An 8,426-nucleotide genomic window follows, 5' to 3' on the forward strand; every position below is an offset into this window, starting at 1 on the left:
TGTATCCTAAAGTCCTATTTGATATGATACATGATTTATAGGGGTCCTAAAATAATTCAATATCCACATATGTTGCCTAGATTAGAAAATTAAAATCCCTAAAATAATTCACCAAATTCAAAATAGAGTTAAAATTAATACAAAAACTTGGGCGGGCAAATTACCTCCATTTTTCTCCGGATTCTAGTATCCCTCCTAAACTATTTCCCCTAACTGTGATTTTTTATCAGATAACAATTAATATGGGACGGAGAGAATAATAATAATAATAATAATAATAATAATAATAATAATAATAATAATAATAATAATAATAATAATAATAATAATAATAATAATAATAATAATAGTGTATATATATATATATATTATAATTATAATAAATTAATAATACATAAATCTTAAAAAAACTGATTTTTTAATTAGGAAAATATATTACTCCGTAAAACATTGTACTTGTCCATCCATACAATAGCTTAACCGGGAAATTTTTTTGTTTTGAGCACTAAATGAAAAAATTGAGCGCTAAATGAAAAAATTGAGCGCTACAAAACCCTTAATTCAATCAAACTCCTTTCACCTACACTTGCTCACCCCACCCCTTTTCTCTCCCAACCTCCGACCCGTCTACCAAATCAGGGCATAACTCTGGTAACTTGCCATTTTTCAAAGATTCAAGCATCAGTCCACACTCCTAACATCATCCAAGGTATTTGCCCTCTAAATTTTTTACTTTATTTTAACTTTTAGCTATATTTTGTTCCAGTGATTTTTAGGGTAAAGATTGTACAATTTTAGCACTTCGTATATTTTTCTGTTCCAAGTGTGCTTGTTATTTTGAATGGTAACAGACTAGTTGTATTTTAAATTGATTTATGAATCTGAATATGGCATTGCATAAACCTCAGTATATATTTTGCAGATGTAAAGTTGTTGTCACCAATTATTACTGTATAAATCAACTCATCAACCTATGCATGCATATGTGGATTTGTAAATTCGTATAAACCAAAAATCTTATATTTGTCAAAATAATGAAAAATTATTACACACTTTGGCATTGGAGGATTTATATAAGCTAGCTGAGGTGTATAATGGTTATAAGAAGAGTGATGACTCGTTTGCTATTAAGTTCCTTTAAAAATTGTGTTTGTCGTGGTTTACTCTTTCAGTACAGTATTAAATATGTGCTTCATTTTTTTAGAAAATAGTATAGTGTTAAAATTGTATGATTCATTGCCAAACGTGGAATTAACATTACTAAGTATTAAATAAAATTTATAACCTCATTTGTATGTTAAGTAGACAAGTTATATATTCGATTTTGGTTTGATATGTGTTAACTGAAAATTGGTGCTATTTGGGTATTGGTGTTAGAACAAGTTTTTTTGGAGTTTAATTTAGGTAGTAAGCTGTTGTTAATGCTATTGAGTTCTTATGTGGTATATGGTTATTTGCAAATCCATTTATATGTATCACTTTTGTTTCTTGCACTTGCTTCATATGAATTGAAGAATGGTTTAATTTAAATTGTTTTTTTTATTGTGCACTTGACTTGATTAAAAGCAGGCGTTAAGATTCTTTTTGCTTTAGTTTACCTTTAAAAATGTGCTTATGATTTATGAGAATAATACACTGTTATAATTGTATGATTGAATTGATGATTGATTGAGAAAAATGTGGAATAAACAATCATAATATGGAATAAAAATTTATAATCTCAGTTATTTCAAGGAGATGAGTTACGGTGTTTTAATTGTAGGTTACTTTCTTTTGTTTTGTCTTTGTTGTTCTGATTTAATCTTTTGTGTGTTGCTACTGCTTGCAAGTTTTTGTCTGGACCTATGGGTTGGGTTTACAGATGAAACACATGTGTTACCATTTCCTTTGATGATGTGATCCACCTTGGAATAAGCTTTGCAGATCTTGCTAAACAGATGGCTGTATTCAAGAAAGATGGTTTAATAAATGATAAATAGTACCATAAATTCTGTCATTACGCTCAAGTAGCTTGTTCCTATTCATGTTTCTTGCATTCTCCACCGGAACTTTCAGCCAGGTAATTGAGTTCCCGCCTCTTTACGATGTAGTTAATGTTAGTTGCACTTTATGTGTTTTGATCTATATTGGGAGGAAGGTTATTCCAAATTACGCAGTCAAGGACATGCAAGTGAATCTGCTGATGATACACAATGAAATTTTTGATCTTATAGGTTTTCTAATTTAATTATCTTGATTATATTGGCTGGTACAATAAGACTCTTTAATTGTGCACTTCAATTATAGTTATTATATTAACAGTTCATTTTGATTCAGCCATATACTAAGGAATTGAAGGTAATTAACATTTGTTATATAACTTTTTTGAATGTTATAGTCCATGTTACTTTGCATGTACGGGTTAACATTACATTACAGTTTATATTATATTTTTATTGACCAAGTCAAATGTGCATCTGTATACTAAACCTGGGTTGACTTTTTATTGTAGATTATGGTTTTGGATTGGTTACATTCTTGTGAACAACCTCGCCGTGCAGGCTTACAAATCTGGTATTGAATGATTCTCGATATTTGACATATGGTTTTTAAGAAGGTAATCTTCATTCCTCATTTACAATATGATAAAATGTTATTACCTTTCATTCCTCATTTACAATACGATTTCAAGTGGTGTTTGACACTGCATTTACAGCAGTTCTACATAATGATTCAGATGAAACTGATTATTCAAGTTCATTCGCCGACACCTCATCATCTATATTATCTAAAATGACGCATTTGTGCACGAATATTAGTAGATTCACTTCATTGTTTCATGGTTTCGGAACTGTGATTCAAGTCATGTAAATATTTAAAAAAACAATGTACTTCATTATACATATGTATGTATGCCTGGTGATGTTATTTAGTTACTATAATGCATTTATGCAAACAATACTATGTTAAGTATATGTTCTTTTGGTGCATAACGTACCATCAACTCTACACGTAATTTTCCTTGATGGATCCTGATAGACCTGTTGCATACCTTACCAGATTGCGTTTAGTTGCAGTTAAACAAATTTTCCTTGCAAATTTAATTCAAACTTCTGTTAATTATTTTTGTACATTTTTGCAAGCTGTCTTTACTAGATATATTTAGAATGTGAATTCACCCATGTCAAGCCTACACCATATTAAGTGGTTATGATATGGAAACATTGATGATGAACAAATAGTTGTATAAATCCCTTTCATCTGTTAGAAACAGTTAACAAGTGTTTCTTCCGTAAGTTATTTGAGAGTTTTTGTTCATTAGATTTATAATCCAAATCTAACATGGGAAGTTTTGCTCTGTTATGTTATTTCAGTCAAACTGGATCTTATTTTTCTTTTGTATTCTAACTGTGGCCTGATATATCTGATTTACTGGTAATTTGTTACCTGAAATGCTGTAGATTATATGTCTTTATTTTCTTTTGAGTTGTAGATTATATGTCTTCATAATGATGTTATGGACTGCAATTAGGCATATATATATATGAGATGTAACTTAGTAGCACAAGGGCTGTAGTAACGAAGACACAGAAATCGCTTATGTTCAAATCGTGTAAAACCGACTATCCCCGCCGTGACGCGCTGACCGAACAGGACCTCGTTTTAACCAAATGAATTATGAAGATTTAATGAAGACCTCAGACTTATGCTTCATGACTTGATGCTTTTCATTAATCGCAAGTTGTTACATTACTTTTATGTTGGATATTATATTGTTTAATTTACCAATGTTTAGTGCTATTTGCAACAATATTATGTATTAAATCCTTTTTGATATTTAATGAAATATTTAATTAATTTGATTTCCAAATTCATTTCTAGAAATTATATATATATATATATATATATATATATATATATATATATATGACTTTTTAGGACTCTTTTTGTGGTACTAAATTAACATCTAGTTATATAAGGACCCTTTTTTGTGGTCGCAAACAGTACATCAATATTTTACGACCTTTTTATTGGTACTAACATAGTTTATCTTTATATTCGAACACTTTTTTTGGGTCCTAATATGGTCTAACAATACAGATTTAGTGTCATATATAGTGTTTTAAAAACCCTTTTGTGAGTCTCAAAATATTATAAAGGGTCCTAATATGTTACTCTATAAGGACCCTTTCGACGTTGTTTATATGACTCAAACAAAGGTCTTATAATCATATATGAGTTTTAGGACCCTTTTCACTTTATACAACCGTCTTATAGGAGACGCCATTTCGGTGTGTCCTTTCAAGCGAAAGGTCCTAAAACAACACATTTTAGGACACTTACGTGGGTCTCATATATTCATATTTCTTGTAGTGATATATCTAAACCTTGCTACAACACTATAGGCAGTGTACTTAACCGTACAGTAGTGTAGTTTTTAGTAAGTCCGGTTCGTTCCACAGGGAGACGGCTTATTGCGTACACTATATTTTTAAACAATTATATTTGTATAAATATATATAATATAGTAGTATTATTATTATAAAAAGGGGGGTTTTACCGTTTAATGACCGATTTGTCGATTTTAAATAAAGCGTAATGATAAATGACAATAATATAAATGATAGAATTTAAATTACGATAAAGTAAATTGCAGTAATTAAAATGACGGAAAATAAAGGTACGATGAAATATAAAATAAAACAATTATGCTTATTTAAACTTCTGTAATCATGATGTTTGACGTTTTGATTTTAATTTATTACTCTAGGTTAAATGTCCTTTGTCCTGGATTTTTTTGATACCTATCTAGTTTTTGTCCATAATAGTCCATCGGTCATAATTATAAAATGCTCGTCAAATTAACCTTATTCCCGAAGTCAAATATTCCAACTAATTAGGGATTCGAACTGTAACAAGGTTTTAATACTTTGTTTAATGATTACACCAGGTTATCGACTGCGTATAATCCAAGGTTTTAATACTTTGTTAACAATTACACAAATTACCCTTGAATGTAATTCACCCCTGTTTCAATGAGATATGAATATTAATTTACCCACTTGATCAGTTTGAATAATCAATTACCCAACCTGAATAATTAATTAAATGATTGTAACAGATGTCGTATAAACGTCACTAAATAGAACATTCATAATCATTTAATAATTATTAGATTAACTAATTTGAAAATAGGTTCGACAGATTGCAACGAGTTGTCATTCGTTATTAGACAATACCCCCCCCCCCCCCCCCCCCCCCAATCTATTAATAGTCCATAGTCCAATGTCCACAAGTGTCGGTCTTTTGTCCAAACCAAAATTATGGTACAAAATTCAATAACCTCGTCTTTAATATTTAGTCTAACATCACGATTACTTCGGCTCAAATAAGCATAATAATAACTTAGTTACAAGACAATAATTTAAAAAGGAAGAACATAGCTTACAGTGGTTATTAATTGTGTAGCGTCGCACGGACAGAATTTCGACTTAAAACCCGTAAAACATTCTTACAATACCCTTATTATTATTAACTTGAAATTAAAATTATATAATATATATATTTACGTTTCATAGAAAGGAAAAGAAAAAGATGTGTTAACTCGTCCGAAAAATGCTGAATTTATAGGACCTGGCCACCAATTCCCTGCCATGCTATCGCATGGGAATAAGGCAGCCAGGCCATGCGATCGCATGGCCAGCTGGATCCATCCCAATCACTTTGTTTTCTAGTTTTGCCGACGTTTTATTAATATATAATATAATATATATAATTTTAAGAATTATTTATATATTATATTATATTTATGTGCATAGTTGACTTGTAATTTTAGCTCCGCTGCATCGCGCGTTGATAGTTGGTTCATGTCCCGGTTTCGCATTTTCGAACGTCCTTTCGTACGCGGAATATCTTGTACTTTGCGTTTCGCGGCTTGCACTCTTGTAATTTTTAGACGTTTCTCATCATTAAATTGAACCACTTGAATTATATCTTGTACATTTGAGCTTTTTGGTCATTTGCGTCTTCAAATCGTCATTTTCTTCTTTTGTCTTCGCACTTATTTATTTAAACGAATATTACATAAAAATAGAATAATTACAACTAAAAGCTTTACATATTGGAAGGATATTGTGCCTAAATATATGTTCATTTGGAGCACTATCAAATATCCCCACACTTGAGCATTGCTTGTCCTCAAGCAATAAGATCTTGAAATTAAATCACACTTCACTCGAATCACTTTTTTATTCTCACACTTTATACATCAGTGATTTTGATACGGCGGTATAAACAATGATAGTAACGATGTGGTTTACAGTCCCACATGACTTATAAAATTTAGATCCTTAAGGAAATTGGATCTTTATGAAAACATTTGATCTTTTGAAAATTCATTCTAGCTTTTACCCTAGATAAGTTTTCCGGAATAACCCTTCACCGGTGTTCGCAAATTATTTTTGTGGGTTTTGTGGGTTTCAAATTTTAAATTTTTAGCTCGAAACTTGTAGTTTTGTGTCACCCACTTGCTAACCTTGTATTAGGAAAGCAACACATCCAGTATACTTGTTCCGTATATTACCTTTCGGTAAACTACCGTCCGGTTGTAAAGGAAAGCGTTGAACAAGCAACTGTTAAGGCAATGTCTAATGACATGCAGATGTTCATGGTCCACAACGTGTCAGATGCAATTACTATCCTTTGTAGGAGCAATATTAAAGATCACCCTATAGTTTTTCAGTCTGGCACAAGGTCCTGTCTTCGACCATGCTATGCAACCACCGTTCTTACGGTTGACACCCAATTTGGTTGAGGTGACCTAATGAATTCTAGTGAATTCTTAGGATTTTACGTTCAATGGTAATGAACACATTGAAAATAGGGTTTTCAGAAAAAAAATCGGTTTTAATTTGATCAAAATATTTTCTCGTTCAAGCTCGAGTTTAGATATCATTGAATTCCATGAGTTTGAATTCTCAATCTTTAAGGTCAATCTCAAGGATTGAGTAATATCAGTCTTAAAAGCTGATTTTTGATCTTTAAGGAGATTATCCTTTCTGGGGATCTGATTCATTAGTCTTATAAGCTAATTTGAACGGTGCCCCCCATTGTACGAGACAGATCCTCTCATGGTTTGGATAAGTCTGACCACTTGGCGACCCTGTTTGATGCTGAGGTCCGTGGATTTCCTGCTGATTTTAGAGATGAGTTTTCTAGATTTTTCGTCAACCTACAGCTGGTCTGGACGACAACTTCCTGACCTAAATCAAGAAGCGCGTGTCTTTTTTGGAAGACTTTACTTCCTTTTAATGATGGAATTGATTCATCGTGTAGATCCATCTTTTCATTCAAAGGTATTACAATAAATCAGGGTAAAACTGATTAGTTTATTCCAAAGCTAAAGTATCTGCAATAATCTGTACCAAATATGTGATATGTCTTTTAAAGAAATTGGTAAATTCTTCCCACACTTAGCTTTTATTTATTCTTTTTTTTTTGCCTTTTTATTCTCTTCTATTCCATTTTAAATGAATTCAAGCGTTTTGGGTTGTTTCTCCATTTATGTTCTCTCCGAGGTAACAATAATTTCGGCATTAACACCTAGTTTTATCGTTCATAAATATGTATAAACATGATTTTGAATTCATTTAGTTGAATTTTTTTTAAATTTTCACAAAATTTGGCAATTAAACTAAGTGTAAACCCGAGAGAATTTATAACCCTTCCCCATACTTGAGATCATGCAATGCCCTCGTTTGCATGAAATCAGACTATAATTATAAATTCATGAGGGTGATTAGTGTAGAAAAGTGATTAAAATACCGAGTTTGCAAACATATTGTTTTATATCACATTTTATATTTTGCGTCTTATCGTTAAAATTAGTAGCTTTTGCTGAACTTAATGTCAGTCTTTGAAAGTGCGATGTTTTACCATGTTTTGTACATAAGATAAACTAAAAACATACATAATATTTTTTTTATTATTATTATTATTTTTTTTATAAAATCTTTATTTATTAAAACAATTTAATTGAATAATTTTTTAAAACTTTGTTTCCTTTTACTTTAGGTAGGTTCGGTATGTTTACCTAGTCCGTCCCTCAACAAAATTTAAAATTTGTAGTTTTTAAAGCGACTGTTTTAAAAACAAAGATTTTTGGGTTTTTTATTTTTTTTTGTATACTTTAGATCAATAAAATTAAAAATAATGATAAAAAAATTTTTCGCCCCGCCCTCGGGTAAAGCAATTTCGGTTCCATGACCCAGTCTTTAACTTACGACAAATTTTAGAAATCATTTTTTTAAACTTAATGATATAGAGTAATTGTTGTTTTTTTTTAAATCACACAAAAATTAAATTTAAAAATGCAAATTAATTTCATACAAAACCTACAAAACAAAAATTCAGAATGGGGGGAGAAAACTTGTTCTTTAGTGTCTGCT

At 30.8% G+C, this 8,426-nt stretch overlaps 1 long non-coding RNA gene across 1 annotated transcript; it reads left to right on the forward strand.

Moving 5' to 3' along the window:
* Positions 1 to 498: 498 nt before the first annotated feature.
* Positions 499 to 3,738, forward strand: LOC139863093 (uncharacterized). The gene is made up of 4 exons (XR_011764400.1): positions 499 to 709; positions 1,924 to 2,059; positions 2,492 to 2,596; positions 2,699 to 3,738. It is a non-coding gene; the product is annotated as an uncharacterized lncRNA (long non-coding RNA).
* The last annotated feature ends 4,688 nt before the right edge of the window (positions 3,739 to 8,426 follow it).

This window comes from Rutidosis leptorrhynchoides, chromosome 8 (genome assembly GCF_046630445.1).
Source record: "Rutidosis leptorrhynchoides isolate AG116_Rl617_1_P2 chromosome 8, CSIRO_AGI_Rlap_v1, whole genome shotgun sequence".
Lineage (NCBI taxonomy): Eukaryota > Viridiplantae > Streptophyta > Magnoliopsida > Asterales > Asteraceae > Rutidosis > Rutidosis leptorrhynchoides.